Source organism: Diorhabda sublineata, chromosome 1 (assembly GCF_026230105.1).
Source record: "Diorhabda sublineata isolate icDioSubl1.1 chromosome 1, icDioSubl1.1, whole genome shotgun sequence".
Taxonomy (NCBI): domain Eukaryota; kingdom Metazoa; phylum Arthropoda; class Insecta; order Coleoptera; family Chrysomelidae; genus Diorhabda; species Diorhabda sublineata.
The window spans coordinates 30,851,244-30,869,118 of record NC_079474.1 but is presented as its reverse complement, the minus strand read 5'-3'; the positions used below and the strand labels follow the sequence as shown (position 1 = coordinate 30,869,118).

The 17,875-nt window shown below is 30.8% G+C and overlaps 1 protein-coding gene across 2 annotated transcripts in view; it reads right to left on the bottom strand.

Moving 5' to 3' along the window:
* LOC130447763 (lachesin-like) overlaps nt 1–17,875 on the bottom strand; it is a 399,219-nt gene that overhangs the window by 224,143 nt on the left and 157,201 nt on the right. The window lies entirely within an intron of this gene.

Sequence of the window (17,875 nt, the reverse complement as noted above, 5' to 3'; positions counted from 1 at the left end):
CGTCGTATCGTTCTTAACAATTGAGGCAACGGCTTTTTGCTTTGATCTGTCGCACCCACATCACCATGCATCCTCTACCAAACCTGGCGTTCACTGACCAACTTTGTTTTAAATGCTACCGGCGTTCTAGGTGTCCATAAAACTCAAGTATAATATGAAGCTGATAATTCCTGCTCTGTCCATTTCTTCACCTTGTCACGATAATAGCTTAAGCTTAGTGTTGGTTTTTCGCACCATGTTGAAGATGATCAATGGAATATCATATCATTTTAGATACAATTGATGCTGATGCGGTATTTTTGTTGGTAATTAGAGTCTTGGTTAGCTCAAGCTTGAATGTGGCAACTGCTTTGAAAACTGCTTCCGAAAATATTGCTTACACCTCTGTCACATTTACCATAGTAATTATGTAACTCACCTGTAATATATACTTTAATTCTGTTACTGACCCCTATTACCTTTTCTTTATTTTCATCTATTGCAGTAATAGATGAGAAGCAGAGTACTCTTCCCCTTAGTTAATAAAAATTTTTGTTTTCAATTACAAAATAAACAAAAAATTTATTTTTTTCAATTTTCAATTTTCAATTTCAATTGCTCCTCTTATCTTTAGAACTTGGAGTTCTACCGAAGTCATAACCATTTTGTATTCTCATAATTAAATCCCTTCGCTAACTCCTTGCAGTATTTATTCTTTTCATTTTAATTCACATTTCTTTTTTTTTTCATTGGACATGATCATCTTTGGATTTTGTTTTTTATAAAACAGCACCTTTCTCAGAAAAGTGGAGTTATATTTTCACGTAGGAGATAATGAACGGAAAAATATGAATCCAACTGCGAACTCTATAATAGAGTCACTTTGTTTATTTTTGGTTCAGAATTCAGTTTAATCTGAAGTTCAAACTTTGGTTTGACCTGCACTTCCACCCCAAGATGTAATATTAAGCCTACATACAGAATTTTGGGAATAATATCGGTTCCTAGTCCAATATGAATTATGAATTTGAGTAGAGGGCTTGAATTGAGTGGAAAGTACACCAAATCAGCGATGATGTCGTGACCGTTCGGTAAGAAACTTATTACTCAGTTTAATTTCAAATGAAAACAGTTCTATGTCAATAAAGTTCAACCTTATATATATAATTTAATATCTGGGAAAGTTGATATATTTTTCCAAGGAATGAAGCTTTGAAAATATTTATTTTGAAATACTATTACTAGAAACTTTATTATATAGAAATACAGTTGATGAAAGTATTTTGTGATGATTATATTTTTATCACACAGTTAATCATATTATTTCACGAAATAAATGTATTTTTTTCTACAATAATCGACATTATAATTCATATCTTTCAATTGAACTATTTATATATCTAATAACAGTGAATATTATTTTTGAAAAATGTTTTTCGTATACTTTATCGATTCCTACTAGAAAAACTGTAAAAAGTATCAAAGAATTGCCAGCGCAAAACTGATAAAATAAGGCAAACAACAAAAGTAAATAATTTTACCTATATCAACTCCATTAAGTATTGGAAAGGACGCTAAGCAACATGTGCATTAAGATATAAAAGATTGTTAATTTTCTTCATCTATCCTTTAAAGACTTCAAATCGTTTCTTCTCTGATGACCAAAGCATGTTGTGGAAAGTATATACAACAATATAGAAATTCCATTATGATATTTTGATACAATTGAGTTAATTTAGCATGGATTTCACCTTTGCCGTATTTTTTCTTCTTCTCTACTCTATATAGAATAAATTGTCCTATGATATCAAATCCACTCTAAATCTTGTTTCTATAAGCTCCGATTGTATTTTGAAACACAAAGAATTCAGACTCTTGAATTTATATCTATTTGAATGAATAATGTGTTTTTTATATTAAATAATTTACTAGTTGAAAATTTGATATTCGAAAAAATCGAAGAAGCAATAGTATAAATGAGGTTCCTTGTGAATTGTGATGCTGTTCCCATAGGACAGACATTTCAATGTTTGGGAAACAGAAGAAGGGGCCACAAAACTATCGAAAAAATAAAACAGCCTCAAACAACCAGCAGATAGGTGAGATTATACATAAAAATATTTTCGTAATTTTGCACATACATACATAAAATACAAAAATCAATTATTAAAGAGATTTGAGCAATTTGAGCAAAATTCAGATATTTATGAATAGATGCTTCTTATCTTAACATTAAGAGACTTTTTCAGCACGCTTTGATCAGCTTAACCTATATGTGGATTTATGAGCTTGTGAATTTGTTTTCAACTCTCCTTTAGACTAAGAGAATGTGGATTTATACTGTTAGTATATCCCACCAATTTAATTGCGTTCGTTAGCCGAGCTAAGACGTCAACCGCTGCATGAGAGTTTTTTCGGCAATTTTTTTTTAGAAATTAACACTCCAAATTTGGTCTTCACTAGTAATATATTTTACAACTCTCGAACTTGTGTTGGGGATTGAATATACTACCTGCAATAGTATTACTTTAGAAATCAACACCTTAAATCTTATTATGTCCTTTGAAAAGAATGTTACATCCGGGCACCTTATGAGATTTACTAATGCTAGAACTTATAGAAAAATCAATCGACCTAACCACAAGAAACTGAAAAGTGAGAAATAAATATAATTTGAAAAAAAAATACTGAAAAGCACGTTAAACTATAAAGTTGTGAATTAGCTTAAAACAATGATGAATGAGAAATGATCGTATTATTGTGAAAAAAAAACGTGGGGCGATTTGTTCCATTTTTTCACAATACTACGATCATTTCTCATTCATTATTGTTTTAAACTTATTCTTAAAAATCATTTTCAAGTTTTTGGTTTGATATGCTACAAAAGCATGTTTTTAAGTTTTTACAAACTATATTTATTGATTTTGAGTTTTGACAATTAACTACAAAATATATAATACGAGCAATTTTCCTAGCTTGTTTCTTTAGAGTGAGAAAAAAATCATTATTTCCTCATAAACAACAAATAACTATTTTTCTTGTAATACCCGTGGTATAATTCATATATTTTATAAACAAGGTTATATATAATTAGAAACCATTGTTTCCCAATTCAAAAACTGATCCTCTTTAAGGATCCTCATAATTCATCTTTAAGGACGTGGAAAAAATTCAATAAGAAAGTTGATGGTTCTTATATTTATTTATTGGTGTAAGCATAAACCTAATGAAACATCAAACTCTAAGAAGAATCGTTAAAACTGCGGAGTTGATCAATCTTTCTCAGATTGATTTATCTTTTAGTCAGTATCCAAACGATTCTTTTAATGTCTAGATTTGGAACAAAGCATAAAAAAGTACGATAGCGATCGTTTGAAAAAGTGTTCAATCGGAAATATTATGAAGGATCTTTTTCATCTTGAAGTGAACGTTTAATGTGAAAATATTTATCAATTTGTGAGAATATTAAGAGATGGTATGAAAAGAATCACCTTGCACATATGAATCTGGAAAAGTATGTAATAGAAAGTTGAGATTATGGGTTAAATGTAATTGCCAATTCAAATACAAATGGTACTAAAATGTCTATAGATTATTATTTTTTGATCGAATCTGGTTCTTAATATTCTCTTTCTTTTCTAACCTTGCTAGTGCAAAGACATGGATACAAACGAGTACGGAAAAATATGAGAAAGAATCAATAATAGACTACTTCTTAGTGAACAAAAAACTGTGGACAGAAAAAAAAAACAGCCCCAAAGATTGGAAGTTATTATTTCATACCGGTGATGGAAAAAAATAGTGAGATTATTGAGAATAAAGGAAACAAAAGTGATGAATGAAAAGATTAGATGTGGCCAACAAACCAAGGTCATATATCAAACAAATCTAAATGAAACTAGCAGCAACGAAAATGGGACGGTGGAGAAATTATGGTTGAAATAAAAGTAGACAGTATTAAATTAATTAGAAATGATATGGGGTACAACAAAAGTTACAAACAAAAGATATAGAAGATTAATTTGATGAACTAAAACAGTGGAAAGAGCAGCGAAAAATAGCAAAAAGAATATAAAGATTCATTTATATACAAAACCTCAAGGAGAGTACAAGTTATTATGGATAAAATAATAAAGAGTGAACAAAATCATCAGAGAAAGAAAACAACAATCATAAACTGGAGCTCTTAGAATGTTCATAGGAAAAATCAGGAATTAGTTTTTGTAGAAATGCGAAATTCAAGAACAAATTATAACGAAAGAAGGAAAAATCACGAAAATATGGATACTTTAAGCAATTGCTGTGAAATGGAGAGATAACAACAGAAGCAGGAAATAAACAGGAAAGAAGAGAACAGAAAACAGGGGAAGGAAGAACAGGAACCAATGAAAAATATGAAATAAGGAAAAATACCAGAAAAAGACAACATGACAACGAATATCCAGAAAACAGGAAATTATTTGATAATGGACTACCTAAAACTATAACGAATAAAGTGATCAGAACAAAGGTGTCTCCGAAAAACTGGAAAACTAGCATGATTTTTCTTTGTAGTACTACAGAAAATCCGATTTATCTGAAATTTCGCAAAAACATCGAGCATCGATGACACAAAATAAATTTATGCCATTATCCCCACTAGGTTCATCGATTTTCTTATATCCGATTTTTGGTAGTTCCAGCTATTTATACTTCTTCTTATACACTTCTTAGATAAGTTAACGATTTTGAATAATGACTCTACTTACATTAGTATCTATCAACATAAATATTTGCATCAATGGATATCAAACACCCCGCGGTTTGTTATGTTAAAAATGAATTTCCTAATTTTTGTTGTAGTTTCTATTACTGATTTTTTTCTATAATCCAATTTTTTTTTTAGTTATTTTCCTAATTATTCCGATAAATATAAATTTTGAAGCTATTTCAGGTTAACAGAGATCAAATTTTATATTCTTCAAACTTCAGCAAATCGATGACGATTGTGTATGCGCAAATAGACATTAGGTTAGATTGTATAATTGATTTTGGTAGAGCTATTTATGAGACACAAATTATCACGCAATAACCCAAAATTGATTTCGCTGGTGTGCATGAATTTTGATTATTACTGTAGCCGTGGGTTCATAACTTGTAATAAAGCACGTTATAAATACTAGTAAATTCGAAGGGAATTGCTCAATTCAACCATAATTGCATTTTGAGAAACACAAAAAGTACATCGTGATATCCCAACATTCATATAGTTACTAAAATAGAAACTTTCATTGATACTTTAGGGAGAAAACACCAATAAAAGGATGTTTGTGAAAAAACAGGTGCATTTTGAAAAGCAACAATAAGCTTGTTTTAACAACCTCGACCTCACGAACAAACAGGTAAAATGTAAAATGCATCTGCATAAAAATTCAAACAAATTGATAATTAGCAGATATTTAGAAATAACAATAGATTAAACTATAAAAAAGGAAAAGAAATAAGTTGAATATTAGAAATGAAACTTGATCAACAAAAAATAATACTCAATACTTCAAAGATGTGTATATAAATGTATATAAATAAAAGGAAAAAGATATATATATATATATATATATATATATATATATATAAGAATAAATATAAACAAATAATACAAAGCAAAAAATTTAGTTGAATGAAATGACAAAGATAACGTGGATTTCATTTAGATCAGAAAATATGGTGGAATACTAATTTAGCACGTATACGATGACAGAAGAGGGAAAAATTAATAGTGAAACGGAATGACTACAATAAATGAGAGAATTTTTTGAGAATTATAGCCATATCAGACTTTTCTTCATCGCTCATAAATAATTTAAATAAAGTATCAAATAAATATCAAATTTCACTCAACATTGATCTTCTTTGTACTTTAAACTAGCCCTCAGTCCTCAGCCCTTTATTTTTATGTGAAACTTAAATGATAATTGATAAAAACGCGCTAATTTGAGGTGCTCTGGGTAGTTTCTTTTGATTATGAAGTTTCACTGAAGAATTTGATCCCACCATTTGAGATAAGAACCTAACCTGAGCTGAAGTAAATCTAATTATATCTTTTTTTCTGTTGGTATGGAAAATCTATCATAGAGAACCTGTACTTATGTAATAGGTTACTGTCAGACCGCTACCGAATAAAAACCACACCTTAGATTTCATAAAACGATGGTATTTCCTTCTACTGAGCTATTCACGGTTTTTTTCCTCGAAAACAATCTCTTTTATGGTATTCGTTTAGCAGCATGACCTCTACCACGCTGTCTGGTCTAGCTGCGTACCTTATACTGATTCCTGTTATTGATTTAATGTTTAGATAAATTCCACAGTTAAAAAATACGTATTCTGTATCCTTAATGGAGCGCATTTGTCATCTTCACGAATCTAAACTGATCTTACATAACCTAATCTAACCTAACGTAACTGAATGAGAAAATGGATGCGTTCCTCAGTCTGCTTAATAACATTAATATACAGTTTCCAATTCGAATGTAAATGAAAGTTGATTAAATAAAAACATAGACAGTAATATTTTTGAATCTTTTTTTACTCTCTTTGTCCTCGACAGTTAAACCCCCATTTTGTTAAAATACACCATTTAAATTAAAATATGTCACTCAATTCAAAGATATAGCTCAAAAATCCAAAACGGAAATAAAGTAATGCATTTATTGGTAAAATCAGATGTACTAATATACTGATAATTGGCACCTCGACAAATGGACTTTACTACCTCGACAACGCTGAATTAACAGGTTTTATCATCATTACAATAATACCATTAGTCTAAATTTTTATAGCTCAATACAATTAAAACTAGAATCTTAACAGCACTTCCCAATTATTCATAAATGAATTTCTAGTTGAGATCTGTTCACCTATGCATTTTCCGATAAGTCTCTGGAACGTAAAATCGAGTATGAAATTGAACACATCATACTTTCTCCAATAACACAGGTGTAGTATCATTCATATTCGAACGCAAATTGTAATCGTATATCACGAAATGTAAATTTTCCAGAAATAAAAGATCTGTTCAAAATACGAGCATGTTTTATAAAAAACAACCCTATAATTTTTTTGTCCATGGTAGAGATTTACTACGATTCGCATGTTTGGAAGCGATTCAACCATATAATCATCATAAAATATAACTATAAAGATCAATTTTTGAAACAACTGTCGTTAAAAGTAATGGAAATTTTATTGTATCATATACGAATAGAAAACTTTCTTAATAATAAAGTTTCAAATGTTTTCTATGAAAAATATAGGTTCATAAATTTAAAAGTGTGTTTATGTCAACAAATTTTTGAAAAGCACATCATTCAAACTATGATGGAATATAATATTTTGATCCACAGGTGCTACAACTAGAAATATCAATCTATAAATAATTTGCAATGAAGTGTGAATAAAAGGGTAATTATTGTTAATATAAGTTGACTAGAGAAGAAAACAATCTACTAGAGAACACACTGTTTTCGAGGGATCAAAGTTCATGTTGCAAATCAACAAAATTGTCGATGTTAGAAAGAAGAGAATCCAGATATCCAGAAGATTATTAATAGGTATAGTGTGGAATCAAGTGATAAAAAAATATAATATGATGAAAAAGAACTAAATCAGCAAATAAAAAATGATTAGTGTAGATTAATATCGATCTAATTAAGCATATTTCATATAATATACATAAACAAACAGAACAGAACCGTGTCAAGCAACCTCTTTACTGCAATGAATAAACCACCAAAAACCTACTGGATGCATATTTCAATAATCTACATAAAAAATTAGAAGGCTTGTTAATGGTCTAGCATTATGGATGAATAAAAGCTTTTGACCGTGTCAAGGAACGTCTTTACTGCAATAGAAAACTATTGGATTGGAGCAAAAAAGTTTTAATAAATACGGAATTAATAATATCGATTTCCTCCTCTTGTTTGGATCATTACTGCGAATTTTCTTGGTATATTTGAAATAAAGTTTCTCATAGCCACTTGTTCAGTTCAATTCCATATTTCCGTTAGTCTAAATGACAGTTCATCTGTATCTTTGATGGATGCTATAATACTCTAACTAGAAGAGAACTTGTCCTATAAGTGTTAAAATTCAGGTTGTCCCATCCAAATTATGATTATAATTTGGAACCTACGTTGTCAGCGATAGTTAGGACCAGGAGAGAGTCCGTATGGAATAATTCTGCTTTCTTCCATCGCCAGTACATTATATCCATAAACAAATTCTTACTATGGGACAGTACTCTATCTCGAATCTTAAAAATAGATTATCATTTGTCACTCTGTGGCGTTCTTGCCTTCTTTTGGTTTTTAAAAATCTCTCTATACCAGTGCCAGTGCTCTAGAGATCGTGAATTGAGAATCGTTATAGCAGCGTATCACTTCAACAAAAATTTCCACGTTGTACCAGCACATTATTGACGTGAAAGATTTTTCGTCTCACGTTAGGAATCAATAGTACACTATTCTAGACAAAACCAGTAAATTTGAATACTACAGCATTTTTTTATTATTCGATTTAAAACTTTTGTGTTTTAACTCACAATTCAGATCAGAGTTGGAAGAGATTAATCCCTATGGCATTCAAAAAGACCATTTTAGCAGTTTACAAAATATGATATAATTTTGCGATGCGGTGTCACTATATTTGATTATTTTAATACTTGTTTTTTTTGCAACACCTTTATTTATTATTACCTCGTAAATCGTTAAGAATTTGGCAGTTATGTACAACTTTACACTTTTTATAAGAATAACCATTGAATTGACATTATAATTGTATGCATTTCCATTGAGTTCTGTATAAAGTTCTATATTCTATATAAAGCCTTACTGTTAATCTAATGAGACCCAGTTTGGATTGAAAGACGTCAACTTATTATTTCATATGCTCCACTGTATCATCTTACTCATCCAATCATTTCTAATCCCTATTTATATCATTATATATTCATTTTATCACAGGTTCTTGAAGTCATAGATCTTTCACAAACAAACCCTATTCATATTGCCTCCACTATACATTCTTTACGAGATACGATAATACGCAACACCCAAAACAAGTAACTAAAATGCTTTCGAACTATTGACAACAAGTTGTAATCATGATTTCCACTAAAATCATCCCCAATTTCAACCACCTGGAGGATTCAAATAGGCACCCTAGTATCCAGTCTGTAATATGACTTCTACTATATTAGGTTACCACATTGTCATGTCATGGAGAGTAAGGAATAGCAGACCAACAGGCAAAAATTGTTTTCACATATACCTTCATCAACAAAATAACGATTCAAACTAATTTCTTCTATATCTAGACCCATTCATACAAGCTGTAGTACCAATTTAAATATCCAGCAAAATTTGGCTGAATGTCCCAAATAAGATCTTCACCAGTTTCAGCTTAAGCCCAATCACGAAGACGTACTAGACGATTTAGAACAAATTACCAATCTATTTCAATTCCTTATAGATATGTACATTTTTCATAAACTTCAGAATAATTGCGTGCTTATGCATGTGATAATATATTGTAACTGCGCCTGTGTAAGTCGCCATAGTAAGAAGAAATTGTATGTATAAAAATCTCGATTGGAAATTAATTGACGATTCTGAGCAGATCCATAATTATAATTTTTGAACTATTACATCAATTATAAATATTATATACACTATATACTTAATAATGACCACTACAGAAATAGAAAACACATAAAATCATAAACAGACGTATGAAAACAATCAAATAATTAAATTTCTAATTTTGTTTTAAGGAGAAAATATTTGCAAATGTTTCGATATTACTGGTTCAATTATGTTTGAATCTCAATTACTTATTTTAGTAGTAATAGGAAGTTTGCCGTGTATATTATGTGATTCTGAATATAAACTCCTCATAATCGCTTCGAATGTATTATTTAAGAATATATCATCCAAAAATGTCACTCAAACTCCACCTCAAACCCTAATCTTCCATAAATCGGAATCATGTCAGATAGTGATTTGTAGATACCAACTTCCTTCATTAATATACTCAACTGGATTGTCTTCCTGAAACTGTTTCTAAATATTCGACGATGAGTTACATTCACAAGATTCGAAATGTTCTACTTGTGGAATAAACAAGTCAGAGGAATAGACAAACTTCATTTAACTTTCTATAATTCGAAGGAAACCAAATAATTCCACACAAAAAATGGTGATAAACCAAATATACTCATTTAATTTACTGCTCTGCTATGTCACATATTAATTTATTGCTGTTTGATATAAACTTGAGGTGAGCAAAAACTACATAAGTTTCAAGTAATATAATGATAAAATTTAATCAAAAAGTCTAGAGAACTACATAGTAAATAAGGTGATGAGCTCTCAAAACTTTTATTCTAATTCATTCAGCAGCTCTTTATTGATGAATTAATAATTTGATGTTTAGAAGTACATACATACAAACAATTAACTGGAGACACAAAAAAAAATGAAATCTAAATATAAAGTATACACAAGAAAACTACAATAGAGAACAAAATCCAGAATAAAAGTAGTTGACAGAATAGAAGGTACTTTCCAGTAAATTATTGCGAAATGCAGGAAAAGATGTTATAGACTTGATTTCAATTCGCAAATGATTGTGCATTTTTTTGCTATGCAACGATCATTCTAAAATTGGAGAAGCGTGCTTACGAATTAGACCAACGGATTCAAATATGAATAAGGAAGGAAAAATCAATATTTTTAATAGTTTTAAGAAGACCATCCATGCTCTTTCACAATAAAACAGTTTGTTAACAGGTTAACACACGAAAAAAGTGTTTTGGTGACAGTTTTTTATAGAATTTATCTAAAAAAATTTGTCGAATCGAATAATAAAGAGAGCCAAACATCGCTACAATAATTTTCATAATGAATCGTTGATGGACTAAAAAATATTCATGAAGATATCAGATCTGACGATTGCGTGTGTTGCATTAATAAAATGAATGGGTAACGATGAGGCTGATTCGCCTGCAGGCTTGGGATCAGAAAATCCATATATTTTCCTTATGAATGGGATATAGTGGGGGCAAACGCAATCACTAGGTTCGTTCCAACCCATCAAAAAACCGTCCTTGGTACGGTGACAATTCTGCGCTATAGAGATAACGTGTTCCAACCAGGCAGTTACAGTTATACGCAAGATTCTGTTTTTTTGCACCAACCCACTAAGGTATCGTTTATGAATCGTTTCCGAGACGGTCTTTTCGATACTTGGTTGATAGCAGTACTGTTACAAGAACCGTGCGTAGACGGAGTTTCGGCAGAAAATATCTTTTTACGCTCCCAATAATCATTCCAAGAACGGCCCAAACTAGCAGGTTGGGGCAAAACCAATTATCATATGAAAATATGGCCCACGCGACAAAAAAAATATTTTCTTGAGGTGATAGATCTCAATTGGAGAAATATTTTTTATTTAACCTTCCACCACTCATGCATAGTGTGTCAGACCGGCCCTGTAAAGAAATTCCAGTAACTTGGATTTAAGTGGAAATTTGGTACTGTCGCTCCATATACCTCTTCAGTAGAGAATCCACCACCGGCGAAGTATGTTTTCTGAGTAAGATACAACATTGTAACTTCGTTATTAGGGAACACGGTCTAGTACACTGGGCGCGACTGTTGCGTACACTTTTTGTACTTTCCTATAAGATATGGTGAATTTTAATTGAAATTGATAATATAGAAGAAAGATCTGAATCTAGTGATACTGAACAAGAGTTTGAAGATGAACAAACAGAGGGAAATGATAGTTTCAGAAGAAACCCGTTCTTTATAGGTAGAGATAAAATTACAAAGTGGAAAAAACATCGAAAAATGTAAGAACACGTACCACGAATAAATATGTACGATTGCCAGCCGTCAAACAATTCGTAAAATCTAAAACAACACCCGTTGGGTATTTGAAAGTGCATGTTCGATGACGAAATGCTAGATTTAGTTGTGGAATGTACAAATATAAAAATTGAGAATGTTGGATATAAATATAGCAGAGAATGAGATGTGAAACCCACAAACCTTGCTGATTGGCCTTCTTTATCTTGCTGCTGTAAGAAAAGCAAATCATATGAATTCAGGAGAGCAGATCGCACTGGTGTTGAAACTTTCAGGCTTATAATGAATAGGACAAGATTTCTGTTTCTCTTGCGCTGTCTTCGATTTAATAATATTCATACAAGACAAGAAAAAACGATTCTAGATAGATTCAACAACAATTTCAAACAATGTTATTCTCTTTCTGCTTACGTCACCATAGATGAAAAACTTGAGGCTTTTCGAGGAAAATGTAGTTTTAGGTAAATATTCCTAGTAAGCCAAATAAATATGGCATAAAAATTTTTGCTATTTCTGATGCCAAGCAGTCAAGCTTAATGGCCCTCTTCATGTGAGTACAGATACGCAAGCAGCAGTAGAAAGACTTTGTGAACACATTATGGAATCAATAGAAATGTTACTGTAGATAATTGGTTTTGTAGTATTCCACTAGCTGATAGTCTTAGATCAAAAAAATTAACTTTGCTGGGTACTATTCGAAAAAATAAAAAACAGTTGCCAATAGAATTTGTACAAAACAAGGGTAGATACATTGGTTCTTGGATGTTTGGTTTTTATGATGGAATTACTTCAGTTTCTCATATTCCAAAAAAAATCGGAACGTCCTACTCATCTCTAAAATGCATCATGGAGATGACATTGACCCTGTCTCAAATAAACCTGAGATAATTATAGATCACAATTAGACGAAAAGCGGAGTAGATGTGGTGGAGACAAATTATGCCCGCAATATAATTGCGCTCGTGCTACAACACAATGGCCCATTGTGCCTTTTTTTAGTTTGTTGAATGTAACAGAGATAAACTCTTTTGTAGTTTACACATCTTTGGATGATGAATTTAAGACACAACGTAGAGAACTTTTACTGCAACTATCAATGTTACTAGTAAATTACTACCAAAGAGTACGGGCTGTGTCTAATAATCTACCAAGAACCATTAGAATGAGACCCAGCAAAACAAGAAGTACCAACCCGAATTCCCGCTGTTCTGTGTGAGGTTGGCGGAAGATAGGAAAACTAAATATTACTGCCAAATATGTGCGAAATATTTGTGTTTGGAACATGTTACAGAATTGTGTAATTCATGTTATGAAAATGTTTGCTGAATGTTCTTATTATAGTTTCTTATAATTATTTTCTTTTTTTTGTATTAGTTTTAATATTGAATATTGGTGTATGCAAAAATAGTGATGTTTTAATTATTGTAACATAATTATGATGTAAATAAATATTGAAACAAAATATTATCACAAATAAATTAGATAATGTAACATTATATAATTTTGTTAAAGAAAAACACAAAAAATTAATTTTGATCCATATTTAGGATCCTAGAGATCCTAGATATTTAGATTCTAGATATCAAGTTTGTTAGAAAGTTTGATTATCAAGAATTCAGTTGCAGCATGTTTCTAAAAATTCATTTCCTAGTCTCACATCTGTTTCTTTCTATCAAATCAAATTTGAGAGTTGTAAGAATGTGAAGAAGTTCCATTAGTTCTATTTATGAAAGGAGTAGCGTTATTAGGGAAAGTGGAACCCAAATGTGCTGGCCGATTAGCTATTGTCTTATGTTAACAAGGGTTCATCCTGTAACTAAAGTTGCCAAAAAACCTTGATTCATCGTAGACGTTTTGTGTTTTTTTATTTCGGACCATCATTATATCATATTACTTAATATTTGAAATAAGTTATGAAACTATGGGCTAATAATTTTTGTTTTCACTTTGACAATTATCGATCAAAATATGAGGTTCCTGTGGTTTTGCAGCATTAGTCTTTCACTTAATTGTCTAATAACTTTTAGTAGGTATATACAAATAAAATGAATTTCACAATCCAATTTATTCCAATATTGTATTCTCCTTCAATCTCATTGTGGAATTGTTGGAATGGTTTCCTTCTACTTATTGAGAATACACATTCACGGGAATTGTTGTGAAACTGTGTTGAATGAATACTTCAGACCGAATATCTGTTGTCATCGCAATCCAGAGAAAGGGGTTATCAAAGTTTCGAATTCCTAACCTTCAACTTCCCCGTCTCCTGGACTTATTTAAGGCTCTTTCAACAAATTCACTCTTGGAATACTGATAAACCAAGCGATGTATCTCCAGAAAACTTGTTTGTAAATTACGATAGATGAAGTTTATCAAGATGTGCTGCTGTCTAGCTTTGTTGGTAATACTTTCATGAGGTTACTTGGAACAGAAAATATGTCTTTTGTTTCTCTAAATTGGATTAATTCTATTGTTTGTTATACCTTGTGAGAAAAGAGATAAAATTAGATATTATTCTGATTGTACGTTTCAATTTTCATGCTTTTGTTCTACTACTTATGAAATTTCGATGAATATATTCGATTTTTCACTTCAAAGATCCTTACCAATAAATTTTTTTGTTGAATCGTATTGATTAAATTGAGATATTTCATCAACTTAAAACGTAAATATGGTTAATTCATTCATAGTGAGAATTTTCCTGTAGTTTATCCAATCAATTTACAGTGAAATTTATAAATAATTTCCGTTCTCCGGAAAATAAATAACAAACAATAATAAATTAACTTTCATATTCTAAAAGTTGACTTATCTAAGCGAAAACAAGTTCTATTTATATACATAATTCATAATGTTATTCCATTTCCACGTTAAACAAAAGAATCTACATCCCATCAAGTGTATTGTTTCCGTTATTATGACTGACGTCATATTCCGTATTTCTCTCATTAACCAGAGAATAGAATCGAAGATAAATGTACGAGAAAACTATGTATTTCCTTTAACGAATGTGAATGATCCCAACTTTCGAAAAATTTTTGGGGACTGATTCGTATTGATGGATATAGAACAATAAAAGTTTCATCCTAGTAAAAAGTGCAATTTTTATTTGTTTTGTCCTTCCAAAACCGTGACATTTTTCTACGTAATACCATGACTTTGTTTAACTCCATCGAATAATCTTTATAAAAGTCTGGCGATGCATTTTATTCGATGCAGAATTGATTTGTGACTAGAAGTTGGTTTGGAGGAAGAAAATAAAAGTATTGAAAGTAGATTTTACTCGTATATATGAGGGAGAGACAAATGTAATGTCTTTGGAAAAATCAGACAAATTTTCGACCAAAAATGGAACAGTAACTAGAGTTTATCAACTCTATTAATATCATACGAATATATAATATAGACTTTGAAATGAAAAAAAAACTGTCTGTTAAACGTATAGCCTGTCGTATCCTTTCAATCATATCATCTCGTATTGTGAGTCTATTGGTGTGAACTAGATCTTTCATTCGGCTTCACAAATAAACATCTAAGCAAGTTAGGTCTGGACATCTGACTGGTTAAATAAATATCGATCTGTCAGGGTACGTTTGATCTAAAAATTATCGAACATAATATGCTGCGAGCAGCCATCATGTTGTGAGAACGTCACTACGAAAGGCTAAGGGTATGTCTTCAAAAAGAAATGGCATTTCGTTTTTTGAAAAGTCCAAATATCATTCTCCCTTAATTGTCATATTCATATCAAATAGCCAAATTATTTACGGACCAACGACCTTGATGCTGGATCTCTTGCATCCAACCGGAATTCGTTTCGGAGCAGCACTGTATATTCTGGTGATTTACTCTACCATTACTATGAAACGTAATCTCATCTGTCCACAAGCTTTTTAGAATCGTTTGTGTGTATCATATTCACCTACTATTTTTTGACAGATTTATAGATTTTAATATATATTTCATATTTTAATTCAATGAAAATCAAATATAACCTTTTATATGATTAGAAGAATTCAACACTACTCATTTCATCGGCCTACTAAAAGTTTCAAGAAAAATTCTCGCTGTTTTCACATTTCTTAAGATATCTCGAAACAGAGAAAAGATATCGATATGCGGTTTCTTCTATTTTAATGTCAATTTATTTAACTCTTGAAAGATCTACTTGAACTGTTATGATTCTATTTGAATTTGTAAAGAGAGATCCCAACATCTCAAATATATAAAACAAGGCCCAGTCTTCCCCATCTCTTATTTCGAGAAATAGACTAAAACTTGTGAGTTGAAAAACGGGTAAAATTTTATGAAGATTCGATTATAAAAAGTGCTACTTAATTAGGTAAATTTTAAGAAATTCTGTTTCTCAATTTTACATTCTCAAATACGCCCTCTAGTGGTGGACCTAAGACTTCGAAAATAATTCCATATGTTCCTCGGTGCCACTTCTATCATATTTGTTTCCTCTGAAGTTTCCATATAATCCGTTCTTACTTGCCCACCCGGTACAAAAATGTGATTTGATAGTACTACATACTTGTAGTACTTGTAGTACTATACTATAGTAAGGAAACAACATCGGTACCCTAACTGGTAAATTGTTTAATGTAGTTCAAGCTTAATTAATTCAACTTTATTTGCTGCGTCATTTTTTTCCAATATATTCTCATAATTTATACCAGAGAGAGCTTTTCCATCGTTTTCTCATCATATCAGTTACATTCTCTGAAACTTATTTGAACAGATTTTAAATTTTCAGTGTCTTCACCAAACGGTTCAATTTATTAGAATGTTGATATCCGGAAATGAAACGAACATTATTAAATGAAATTTTCCACAAAGTTTACTTTCAGTTAGAGATTTTGATTCGCATATTTGCCGCCGCGAATTTCATTAATCAGGCCACTCCCAGCACATTCTATCATGCGCCATTTTCTTCAAATGTTGACTATTCGTTATATAACTTTTAATCAAATTTTCCCAACAACTCAGTTAATGGGAAATATGATTTTTTGTAATATCAACCATTGATTTTTAATATTAACTGAAAAAATGAGTATCCAAAATATTATTCCTCACATAAAGTCGTTTTTCATGTTTACAGAAGGCGCATCCTGGCAATAAGAGTGGTTTTGTCACCAAATTTCTTCGGATTTTTAGGGATCAAATTTTATTGTTATTGGTAATCCTAGGAATTATTTATGAACCATATAACATCTCATTTCAAATTATTTCTACATTCTACAACTTGATAAGTAATATATAGTTATACCTCAGATACCGAGATCAAAGTTTAGAAACAGAATCTATATTTATGATCTCATCAAAATCAGCTCGGATGTTATATTTATATAAATTGGTTCAGTGAAATTGGCGCGGTCGAGTTCTCAGCTACCTTTTGTTCGTCTCCTGCCGCAAATTTCATAAAAGCAGAATGCGACGGTTCATTTGAACGCCAGAACTAAATGTTATATTTTTTATTACGTTCGTATTTTATGTATCAGTAAAAATTAGATTTTATGTTTACTATATTGGTCAAGAAAGTGTTTTCACATGATGGAGGATAAACGCTTATTTTATGGTTATCTTAAAATAATAAGGATTGAGTTTTTTTTTTATGGAAATATGAATGAAACCTCTTTTTCACAAGGTTCACACGTCCACCGCAGAATCACACTTGAAAAATGCAGTGCCAATTCTGTGAAACATAGGTTTGAGTTATTTTCTCTATAGTTTTTTCATTAATATAGATTCTATAAAAATTATGTAAAAAATCGTATTTTCATTCTTGCTTTGTTCCGATTTACATATTCATGATTTCTATCAACACTAGTTTTGTAATCAAGGAATGATTCACATCCATACATTCTTGGCTATCACAAACTTTATTTCCAAAGCTTTCTTAATTTATAATTTGTTTCTCAATTCCTATTTTTCTGCTAAATACCTCTGTAGTTTTACTATATTTCAAGAACAGTACACGTGTT